Source organism: Falco naumanni, chromosome 3, assembly GCF_017639655.2.
Source record: "Falco naumanni isolate bFalNau1 chromosome 3, bFalNau1.pat, whole genome shotgun sequence".
Taxonomy (NCBI): domain Eukaryota; kingdom Metazoa; phylum Chordata; class Aves; order Falconiformes; family Falconidae; genus Falco; species Falco naumanni.
Genome location: NC_054056.1, coordinates 24,406,453 through 24,418,521, shown reverse-complemented (window position 1 = coordinate 24,418,521; position 12,069 = coordinate 24,406,453). Strand labels below are relative to the sequence as shown.

Sequence of the window (12,069 nt, the reverse complement as noted above, 5' to 3'; positions counted from 1 at the left end):
ATACAGTAGTCAGCAACTTAAAGCTGTGTCTAGATGGGGGAAAAAAAATGCACAGCCTTTCTTTATAATACAGCTCTCAGCATGGTCACAAAGATACGGCGGTAATGGTTCATGCTCTCCCAGTGTAGATGTAGTCTGTTACGGTAAAAGTCAGGTATTTCTATATTTACTGTTAGAAATAGGTGGAGCTTGTTGATGTTTGAAGACACCTGAACAAGACAAAGTTTGTGTCATACAGTACGATGGGGCTTAGATCCCTGACTTTTATCTTTCAGCTTTCAGAAAGTCTCAGCAGTGCTTTAAGACCCTTTGAAGACTTGTTCCCAGCTCCCTGGTTTCTAGTGGAGGGCCTGAGAGATCAGACCATCTGTAGGTCTGCTCTGCCCATGCATTTGGAGGCTGCCAGCCTGCTGCTCTGTAAGAATCTTCTGGGGTTTAAATCATTCCTGCCAACGTATGCTTTGCCTCTTGTTGTGGGGAGGAGAGTAAGTAGTAAGCACCAAGGCCACAAGTGAAGTTTGTGCTGATAGGAAGGTGCCATCCCACAAAGGGAAATATCCCATGTAAACAGGACCTGTTTTGCATTTTTCTTCTTTTCCCTGCTTGTACACCTTTCTTATAATCTGAGAGATCTGGCATCGGTCTTGAAAGGATGCTCTGCAAAGCATGGATTTGGAATGTTCCATGGGAGAATCTGCCTGCCTCTCTTTCAATAAAATTAAGAAATTAGACCTTTCACTTCTATTTTGGAAGTATTACACAAGGAGAAAGCAACTTTACAACTCCTCTCTCTGTCATGCCATAAAACTGGGTGGTAGTAACCTTTGGGGAAAAAACATATAATACCTCATTTGCTCTTTTCTTCTGAGGCTCAGTAGCAGCAGTGGTCCCCTCTGCAGCAGATTTCAGGGGTGCAACTGGCACCCTAGAAAAGGAAAAACACTTGAGTAATTTGCATAGTGGATCAGAATCCAGCCCGCCTAGCTGCCAGAGCAAAGACCACAAACTTTCACATTTGAGTCATCTGCTGAAAACCTACATATTTTTGTGAAGAAGGAACTAAATGTTTATTTTAAAGTAATCTTATTTGCTTTGTTGTAGGTGAATCATCTGACTCTTAAATGGTGAAGGTTATGTATCAACAGGATTTTCTTGCTGGCTTTCAGTGTCTGCTGAACTGCAATGATCAGAGTTGACCTTGCTTCCAGTCATAAGAACAATTGTTTGATTCTAGTGTGAATATCAATGTTTGTGTCTATAGAAACCAATCAACACTTCCTTCTAATTTTTGTAAATAGGCTGTGACTGTGACACTTGGATTTCCTGTCTCTTGCATATCTGAATCAAAAAAATCTCTGCACATAACGATGTCTTGACTTCTGCATTCACCATCTATTGTGCTGTTAATAGGCAGAGTCTTTATTACAGTCTGTATTTCTCCTGTTGAGCTATGTCCAGACATCACTGGAGGCTATAATCTTCTTTTATTTTTATTCTACACCATAGATTTGTTTAAGGGACTTTCTCAGTTATAACTGTAGGAAATAGCAAGTGATTTAAGAAAAGCTGGTTGACCTGCCAACAATCAACCTTGCACAACTTCTAGCATTTTCCCAAGGTAATCTTTTAAAGTGACATTTTTTCCAACTTGGTAGCAGTTTCCTATTGATTGTTCTTCCTTTTTACATTTTAATGTGAATGATTTAGGTTGTCTTGATAACAAGATACAAACCCTTGCATTTTTGTACCTTTTTTTAAAAAAAATTGGCCAGCTGTTTCATCGAGTAGCTGTGTAGCACCTTCAAAATTGGGTGTGGATATTTGGAATTGGGCTGTAGAGTTGCCCTGGTATTGGATATCTGCCTTCTCATTTGCAGGAAGATTTGTCCAGCGTCAGTCAGTTTATAAACTCTGAAATGGCTCATTTTGTACCTACACAGCAGGAGCTCATTAGGTGGTGCTGCACTGAGCATACTGTATGTCAAAGCTGAAGGACTTGCTTTGATACCGCTCGATGTGTCTCCCTAGGAGTCTGTGGACCTAAGCGTGGGAAGGCAGAGGGAGGAGATGTCCTCCTGCGTTTTCAGCAAAGCTGTTGGTTGCCCAGACAGGGTGGAGCAGGAGAGGATGGAGAGAAAATACAGGCTATGGGACATGTGCTCAGGAGAAATGTTGGGGAACATGGAACTGTCTGAACAAGGAGATGTGAGGGCAGTTCTGGCTCAAATCACTAAGTGTGGGGACAGCATTTTGGAGCCATTGTGATGGGATTGTTATTAAGATGAGGTCCCAGGAGGAAACTGGGGTGAAGAGTCTGATGAAGGAAGCAGCAGAAGCCACAGAAGGAAAGGTCAGAGGGAAATTTGTGTTCTGTACATTGAGATGGAGTTTGTGACTCCTGAGGCTGCAGTTGGGTGCTGCTTGTCCCGTCTGGTGTGAAGATAGAAGATCATTGCACCTCTGTTTGTTATAGTCCAAGCGCTTGATACAGCCTCACAGCCCTACTGAAACAGCAGATTGAACTGTGCAGGTGCTGTCCCTCTGCATCAGTGCAACAACCCTGATGCGAAACCACACAGTTTAGCTTAAACTGCTGCTAAGTCTGTTCCAAGTGTGTAACTTTGCACTGAAGTGGATGAGGAGCATTCATGCAGTTTGTACAAGCAGCTCAGTGGTGGAGAAGTAATCTCCAAGAGGGTGCAGCAAGTGTCTTGCTGGCAGTAGTACCTCATGTGAGCGTATCTCCTCCTACCTGTTCATATCCCTTAGTCTTAACTGTTCTTGTGCTGTCAGCGTGAATCTGCGAATGCACACTGCGTGTCTTAACCCTGCGGTTCTGGTTCACATGAGGTCCAGTCCTCTGCTCCTGCTCGCAGTAATGTTAGTGCCTCCAGTGGAAGAGGTCTGTTTGTTTCCATTTGAAAGTTTCAGCCCTGGTAATGATTTTGGTCTGGTTTTATGTGCACGTGTCCTCTTCTGGGTCTGCCTGTGTCAGCACAAGCTTCGACATGCTCACTGCACCTCCCCTTGGAAATGACCCTCTGTAGGTCTGCTCTGGGGTGGAGCGAGTTCTCCCCAGCTGTTGGAGGCAAAACTGGGTTAGCATAAAAGAGCATGAAGAGTAGTTTGTAGCCGCTCCGGTTTATTTTCACCATAACGGATTACAAAACGCTTTTACACCAGACTGCTAGCACTTCTGAAGGGAGACAGTCATCACAGGAAGAGGGGCAGCTGGTGCCAAGCATGTGTGTGGGAGGAAAACCTCATCGAGTGGCGTAGCTGGGTTTGGAAGGGACCTTTGTCCACAACCTCAGTCTCTGAGTCTCAGTTCAGTCTGTGCAATGGGGAAAAAACCTTCTTACAGGGATGTTGCGAGCATGTGCTAATTTTAGTATATCAGGCAGTTAGGTAATAGGGTGACAGCCAGAAAATAACCCATAAGGAAATAGCTTGTTCTGTTTTTAAAGCATAGGGTTTAGGACCATTTTTAATAGTGAGAATGAAGCAAACTACTGAGTGTTGCTTATTCAGTAACACCAACTCTACTATACCATGAATGACACCATTTCCTGTGAAAAAACCCCTATGTGATCATAAAATTAAGAAAGAAGATGAGGTGTTGAACAATTGGCCATATTTCTGGTATTTCCTTGTCTTTAAGTTTTTGACTTAACATTCTTGCCATGTCTGTGTATGTATGTGTAACGAACTGTTTGTGACCAAGTTTGCAGTTGCTCAGTACTTTCTATCAAAAGATGTTAAGCATTTTAAAGAGGGCTTAAAGGACATTAAAGCATTTTACACTTCTGCCAGCATGCTTTCTTAAGCAGATTTCTGTCTCTGAAAGTGCTTACCTCTGGTTGCTGAAAATGACTGCATCTTTAACTGAAGGAGACAAAGGGGAAATGTTTTTTATGACTTAAGTCTTCTAAATCTGATTGATAGAAAGTCATTCTTGGTCCAGGTCTCCCTGATAAGTCATTTCCCTATATTTGTAAGTCCTTGCATAGCAACAGGTGAGTGAGAGATACAAAAAAATACGGCTGTGAAACCACAGATGATGTCAGCAAGGAAATAGAGCTGGGTTAACTCTCATAACTAGGCTTAAATCATGTTGAAAATGACACCATTTGAAATTATCTGTGTTGCTTGCTTGCACAGTGTTCAAGGAGTTGAGCATCTTACTGTATAGCAGAGGAAACGGGCACACTGACAAGTAAAAAACAAAATTATCACAGCACCTGTTGGCGACTTCCCTGGGTGCTGAATAGGTATTGCTCCAGCTGATTTCAGAGTTACGAGGATTCAGCAACTCTGAAACCCAAACATGCAGCGTTTCAAGGCGCAGGAAGAAGTTGACATGAGAAAACGTTGGTCTTGGCAAGTTTTGCCACAGAGTAAATGATGTGTGAACTCCCCCTGTAAGAGCGACCCCTTAGTAACTGCCCTTGTGTGTGCTATTAGGCCAGTGGACGTGTGGTGAACGAGGCGGCTCACCACCCTGCCTGGAAGGAGTTGCCCTTCTGTGTTTACTCAGGTCTGAGATCTGGCGGTCTGGGCAGCTGCTGCAGAGCCTGTCGGTCCATGCACCCAGCCGCCTTGTTTCTCAACCCATCTCGCTGCTCTTGCTCTGGCTTCAGGAGATTGTCTCTGTCTGTAGCACAGCTAGAGCAAGCACAGTGATGGGAAATGGCTTGGGCTTTTTCTTTTCTTGAGGAGGTAAAGATGCTGTGCCTTGTCCAGGCAGTCTGAATAGTTTTTGTTGTTGGGGCCATGTGTTTAGTAATTTGACTTTGCTGTTAATCTGTTTTATTCAGTCAGAGGCATACCACAGACCTATCTTTTGATCAGGCAGCATTCATGTGCTGTAATAATTCAAAAGCAGCGTTCACAGATTAGCGTGAAATGCCTGTTGCTCACTTCTGTACATGCGTGTCTTGCCCTTGCCTTCCCTTAGGTACAGCTTACTCTGCAAGTTGTAAACTCCATGGAGCAGGTGCTGCACAGCAGGATCCAGGTTTCATCGTGTTTTCTGGACATGCCGTAATGTAAGTAAGGGTACTTTGTCTTGCTGAGTAATTAGAATGGTTCACAGTAGCTGAACTTGCAGTGTTTCCTGCGTGCGGGCTGGTGCAGAAAGGGATTTTTCTTTCCAGGCTGAGAGAGGGCTTTGCAAGTGTTCTCCAGGTCACAGCAGCAGCTGGCTGTTTGGGCGCTGGACAAAGATATAATTTGGAAATAGCTTCAAAGTTTAGAGATGGCCCTTTGCGGACTAACACTCCCAGATGAGTTAAGTGGGGGAAGTTCACACCTCTCAGTGCTGTTGTTTCATTCTGCCAGGCTGCAGACTCGGCGAGAGTGCAGCACGCAGATTTTTGTAGTAAGAGCTTTTGTTGCTCCCAGAAGTGCTAGAAACTTAATTGCTTTCAAAGGCAAGCCCGGAATCTGGAGGACCCAGTACAACCTGCTGAGAGAACATAAATCATGAGATACTATCAGGTTTCTGTGCTTGGGCTTGCGTGGAGTGAGTTTGCTTTGTGAGCGAATGCCTTTGGAATACACTGGTATGTGGGTTTTTTGTTGATTCTTAGACATAGCAGTAATTGTTGTTGGCGTTGTTAATGGGCATCTATGTTCTGCTCTGTAGTTACTGTTCATGTTTACTAAAAAGTGTGCAGACAAAAAGAAATACTTGTTCTGCCGTGAAATTATGAAAGCATTTCTACATTTAAATGGATTGACAGCCGTCATCCAGGTGGTTCCCAGCCATTGTCCCTTCAAATATCCATGGAGAGAGAGTTGGCCGGTTGTCGTTTGACCACTGCTGTTTATCTTTGCTTAGAGACAGCACTTAAAATGCCAGTATTTACTTTTTTTACGCTAGTTTGCCAGCCACTTTTGTCCCTAGCCAAATGAACCGTGATGGCAACTGTGAAGAAACTGCCTTTTGTGGATAAGGAACAACATTTTCAAATGTCCTTACATAGCATGGTTCCCGAGTTTTATTTTCCGGAGTAGCTCTTGTGAAAATCTGTGGAGGTGGCCCTTAAGTTGGTCTGGGTGGGGACTGGGTTTTTTTCTCCACAACCCAGTTTTCCCCATTGCCTTAAATACTTAGTTTATAGGCTTTCCATTGATAGGAATACTCTTTTGATATATTTTGCGTGGAAACTAAAGCAGGAAAAGGTTTCAAGTTAAGCCAGCCAAATAATCTTAGGTCTTTTGATCAGTTTCCATTTGTATTAAACCAGTAACCTGACCTATTAGACGTTGTTTGAAAGGAAGTTCAGTGTTTAAAGAAGATAAACATACCAGTTGACATTCAATATGCCTTCTCAAGTCACCAGCAGAAACCGCGCCGAACCTTGTTGGCAGAAGTGCCTTCTGCAAAGGGTTCCTAAAAACACCTCCCCAGCTCTTGGATTCGTTTCTGAAATGCTCTGGCACTGCCGTGGGTCTGGTGCCAGTGCTGGACACTTGGTCCCGCTCCAGTTGGAGCTGAAGAAGGGCTCAGTTTTAAGACCTCTAGGACGCCTTTGTGTCCAGAAGAAACCGAACACGGGAGTAATATGTCATCCAGACTGTGGTATTCCTAGAAATTGATGAATATGCTGTTTAATTTGAGGAGCTTATATAGCTGAAGTTAGAGATACTAGTGCTTAGAAGCAAGAGATCTGCAGCTCTTAAGACTGCCTGGTGCACAAACAAGCAAAGATCTACATTGCTTTGAGGTGCTGACAGTTATCGCAGCTTTGTGCAGACACACCTTTGCTGGTACTGACAAAACACAAATACCAGTTTCCCATCACTGTGCTCTCCTTGGCTGGTGTACAGCTTAAAATGGTATACCTTCACAACTTCAGCACAGAAAACGGAAACAAGGGGTCAACACCGACAGTGGTCTCTTATCAAATGGTTGATTTAAAATGCTTTGAGTAAAGACAGTATTTTAAAAATAAATTAGATCTATTATTTGAAAATTGGACATTTAATGTGTTGCATCACTCTCACTCCAGGACACTCGGCTGAAGTTGCACTGGATGCAAGAGCAGACTTTGGTCCTGATGGGGACAGTAGCAAATGAAGGAAAAATAGTATTTTCTTTCTGCAACAGTGAGTTCCTCCAAACATCATAGATAACTGAAAAGTCTGTTTTCAAAACAGCTCTGACCCTATATGCAAATAAAATTTCTGTGATTTCAGCTTTTGCTAGAAAACATATCTATTATGCATCTGTGTGACAAAGCACTGGCATATTAAGAACCAAGTGCTTCCTAAAGAAACTAATTTGAAATCCAGGGCAGGTCACAAGTGAAAAGACATTGAGACTCACCCGAATCCGCATCATTGTCCTGGTTTTGGCTGGGATGGAGTTAATTTTCTTAGTAGCTGGTGCAGTGCTGTATTTTGGTTTTGGTGTGAGAATAATGTTGATAGCACACCGATGTTTTTAGTTGTTGCCAGGTCCCTTTCTCCTTCCTTTTCATTGCAACTGCTACTATTATTATTGGCTTTGTGTTATTTTATTTCAATTATTAAATTGTTCTTACCTCAGCCCTTGAGTTTTACATTCCTTTCCGATTTTCATCCCTATCCTTCTGGGTGAGGGGTTTGTGAGCGAGCGGCTCCGTGGTACTTAGTTACCGCCTGGGGTTAAACCACAACAGTCGTGGACCACCATGTATTTCAGTCCGACTGTCAGTAACAGCCTACCTGCCCATGAAAGTTTCACATTAAGATAAAGAGTGTATTGACAGATTTCAATGTATCTTATCTCATAAGACTACAGATTGACTGTTGGGAAAAAAAGTGTGACAATTAGGCACTGCAGGGCCAAAAATAGTGTTCCCAGCTGCTGTTAGCACTGCATTTAATCTCAGTACTTTTTGCCATCTGCTATTCAAGCACTGCAGACTATTAGGAGAGTGGGAGATGGCACTGGCTTTGGGTAGCTTTCAGAAGAGCTGAGCAGATTCTTTGATTTGCCGTGGTCAAACATCCTGATTGCCACAGTGTCACTCAAGTTGCCTTTTTGACTTGGTGACTGAAGTCTGTTGGGAATCCTTCTAATGAAGTGGTGTGCAGCCTTCTTGAATTAAAAGTTACAGTGGCTCTGCTCGCCACATGCTGCAGTGGTGGCACAGTGGCAGCGCTGACCGAAGTCTCTGCAGTGGGTACATATCTGCTACCTATATCTGTTCTGCTGGACATTACCCCTGTGTCTAAGGACAGCAAGGCAGGCCCCACAGCGGGCATGCAGCACAACCAAGGCCTTTGTCAGCTGGAATATTTTCTCCTCCAACTCCTCTGTTATGTTTCTGTTGGAACATGCAAGATGCTGTAATGATTTGGGTGACTTTTTTTTTTAGCCTATGACCTGTGTTTGTATCATTGCAGGCTCTGAACAGTTTTATCAGTTCTGGTTTGCTTTGTGCCTTACCTGGGGTAGGTGGTTGTCTCTTGCATCTTCATCAAGCACGAAACTCACAAGCATTGCTCGGTAACAATGCCAGGTAAACTTGCCTTGCCACTGTTACAATTCTCAGTCTTCTGAAAAGCCAGTAGATGGGGTCTGTGCAATGCCTGTGCAATACCACTGCACTTCTCAATCCAAAGATCTTTGGATTCCAACTTAAATTTTTTCATTTTTGTTGCAGAGAGGTTTGTTGTTGGGTTTTTTTCTGTTAGGGGTGGCCTTCCACATGGATCACAAAATTAAGCATCCCTGAGCAGAAACACCCAAAATTCTTGATTGATACTTAGGCATTAAATACTCTGAGCATGATCTACTGTGCACCTTGCAATACAGTTAGGTCTTTGAAATGTGGGTATGAGTTTTAACATAAGCTTTTTTCCTTCTCTCTGTCTTTTTTTTTTTTTTTTTTTAAATTAACTAGTCATGAACTAGGAATGTACTGGATAACTGAAAATTACCACAGACTTCTGCTTAACTTGAGGTTCCAGTATTAGGTACAGATGCCATTGGGCCAACTATGAAATTCACTTCCTCTGTTTGTGTCTCCAAGCCCAGCATCTAAGAGTAAATGTCTGTTTGTATGCGTAATTCTGTTGATTATGGATGTGAAAATTGAATTTGCTAGCAGTGTAAATTAAAATATTTTGCTGTTGTTAATTATGTTAATAATGGTTGTGTAAATAATAATGATTAAATTCAGGCTGTAGAAAGGGTTGCTGTCACATCACGGGGTGGATTTCATGCCTATAGGTCAGTTATGGTAGACTTGAAATAGGAAAAAATGTGAAACAGGAGATGAGTGTGTTTGGGACAAGAGGGTCCTGAATTGTCTTCTTCAGGGGAAGGTCACAGCAAAGCAGAGCATGAACCAACATGGAAATAAGCTGGCCCAAGGTCATTTGTGCCATTCAAAATGAAACAGTCTAGAGATTAGGTAGGTCTTGGCTGCTTATACCTGATCTGTGATGGAGAAACCTTCAAACGATTTGGTAATAATTAACCAAGGGAACTCTGCTAGAACACGATCGGTGTCTGACATGTATGCATGTAAAGAGGGAGTATCTCCCCAAGAAATAAGTTAAAATTAGAAGACTGTATCAGAATTCAGTTATCTTCAGAGAAGAAGTATGAGTGCTGATGGCCAAGACCTACAGCTTAAGTTTCCCAAGAGATTTTGGGAAGAAATGACGTGCATACAGACATACACTCTCCTCCAAGCTATTAATGCAGTTGCAGGAATGTAAAAATCTGCAAATAGCAGAGTAGCCTCGATTAATTAAAAAGAAAAGTTTAATAGTGGAGTATGACAGTCCTGAAGGCACCGGTTTCGCTTGAGCCTGTGATGAAAGGGGCAAATAACACAAACCTGTTACCTAGCACTGCCTTTCAGATGAGAACTCGAATAGACGTGTTTTAATCTGGTGTGGTAGTGTGCCCAAAATACTCTGAGCGTTTAGCAGTTGCACAAACGATTCACTTTCCTAGCAGTCTGATTTTGTATTATAGCAGAGTCTGTTTCCCCTCTGTCTTTAATGTGCAATTCTGCTGAGTGTGCCATTCACGTGGGTTGCCTTGGGCAGACTGCAGGTCAGCTTTTGAATGTAGAATTCATGAAATTTAAGTATTTTGTGTACAGTTAACGGCAGTTGTGCAAGCACAAAGACTTCACTTTATCAGCAGATGTGGTCTAGGTTTACATTTATGTGCACACGAAATTCTTAACGTTTATTGCAGCTGAAGGAAAAAAATCAGGAGCTTGGTGCAGTCTTTTAACAATCTGCTTTGGTAGCTGGCCAGTCCACTTACCCTTGCATGAAGCACATGCTAGGGTGGTTCTTTCTTACATTAACTCTTTGAAGCTGGGAAACGGGGATAATTCACATGACGTGGGAAGGGAGGGGAAAAAATTAAAATAAATGCAAGATTAGCAAAAACTTTGTACTCACCTTGCACCAAGCCAGGAAGGGATTTGTGTACGGTGGGAGTGATTAGGAGGTAATGTTTGCTGGACTGCTGTGGCGGACAAAGGATATTTGAGAAGGTGTTCCAGCTCTGCTGGGGGCGGCAGGGGTAGCAGAGGGCAGCCTTTCCTCTTGGAAAAGACAGCTGCTGGGTTGGGCACTTTTTGGTTAGTTGCTGGCTGTTGTTTGCCATAGCTCAGCTGTTTCCCATGTGACATGGTTGCATTTCCTCACGTCTTGCCCAAGCTGGTGCTGGTGTTTGGAGCAGAAGGCACTTGGCCAGCATTGCTCCTGTCTGGTTAAGGCTTTTTTTTGTTTGTTTGTTTGTTTTGTTTTGTTGGACTGGAAAGAGCTGGGGAGGAATCATAGCCGTGCATGGAGAAATGGTGTTGAGAGGAGTGCAGAGGAAAGGCCACATATCCCAACTTCCCAAGTGCAGAGCTTTGTAGCACCTCAGCTTGGCCCAGCCAGGTGCCCATGCTGCGGTGGTGAGCTAAGAGTGGGCTGGGACTTCCTTGCAAAGTGATTAATGCAATCTCCAAATGCTATGAGGGGGAGTCATTCCTGAGCAGTGGTGGGAGTTTTTTTTCCCAGGGTTAAGCACTGTGCTATTCTCCTTTAAACCAGAGAGATGAGAGTCCGGCAGAGGGATATGAAAAATAGATTAGCTTAAATTGAAACATGGCATCTGGAACACCTCAAACTTTGGCAGACCTCGAGATAATACTTCAAAGTTGTTCAGCCCCACAAGGTACGGTATAATTTTCTGTTTGGTGAACATATTACTCTGGAACTGGAGTCAGTCTTGGGCCTTCCCTGTGCTGGGCACTGTCACTCTAGCTACAAGATAGCTCCTGGCTGAGCTGACTGAGCTTGCATGCTCTGAGCTGCATACATGCCTGTTCTCCATCTCCACAAATATTTAGCAGTAAACATTTACCCTGAATTGGTTTTACCACATTGAGCAACAAAGTGTAAATATACCCGAGCCTTACTGAACCTAACTGTCTTTGCTCTCCCGAAATGCTCTTTCATATTTGAAAACCATTAAAGCCAAAGCAATGTCAATATTCTTTGTTTCATGACAGCGTGAAAAGAGCATGGCATCCTAATTAACCTGCAATTCAGATGTATGCAGGGACACTTGGAAAGCGCTGGGCTCCCTCAGCTCACTGCAGTTTGGCAAGTATCTGTCTCACTTCCTTGATCGGATCTGGGCACTGAAGAGAATTTAGCACATTATCTGTCATTCTGGCATTGATGAGGTGATTCCCCAAGTTTTCCAAGGGCAGTGAGTGCCTGTAATTGTCACCATAGTACGTGGACCTGCTGCTTTGTGAAAGCAAGTCAGCCTAGTTCAGTTTGCTTAGCCACGTGAGTCTGGAGCTCATTCTGAAATACAATTAATATATGCCTGCATATAGGTAGGATTGTAGGTTGTAAGACTACTAATTGGTTTCAGCGTTGTTTGCTGCTTGAATATTGGGGGGTTTGTTGTCTAAGGTAAAAAGAACATAATTATTTTTAGCTTATAATGAAAACCACATTTCTCTTAAATGTTTTGATATGAAGTAATTTAAACTAAATTTCTGCACAAATAATTTCCAAGAGATTGGCTGTCAAGTATGATAA

General features: G+C 43.0%; 1 protein-coding gene and 1 long non-coding RNA gene across 8 annotated transcripts in view; one reads left to right on the top strand and one right to left on the bottom strand.

The window, feature by feature from the left end:
- The window catches only part of ATXN1 (ataxin 1), a 218,803-nt gene that overhangs the window by 107,665 nt on the left and 99,069 nt on the right, over window positions 1–12,069 (top strand). For 5 of the 6 annotated variants that reach the window (XM_040586213.1, XM_040586211.1, XM_040586215.1 and 2 more), the window contains one exon: window positions 4,958–5,048. The exons of the other annotated variant lie outside the window; for it this stretch is intronic. The gene's annotated coding sequence lies outside the window, so the exon portion shown is untranslated. The remainder of the gene's footprint in view (window positions 1–4,957; window positions 5,049–12,069) is intronic. 6 annotated transcript variants of the gene reach the window in all.
- LOC121084578 lies at window positions 3,126–10,671 on the bottom strand. Of its 2 annotated transcripts, none has more exons than XR_005826807.1 (2): window positions 10,423–10,671; window positions 3,126–5,467 (listed from the first exon to the last, which is right to left on the bottom strand). It is a non-coding gene; the product is annotated as an uncharacterized LOC121084578 (long non-coding RNA). The 2 variants fall into 2 exon arrangements; XR_005826806.1 differs by having other exon boundaries at window positions 3,126–5,464.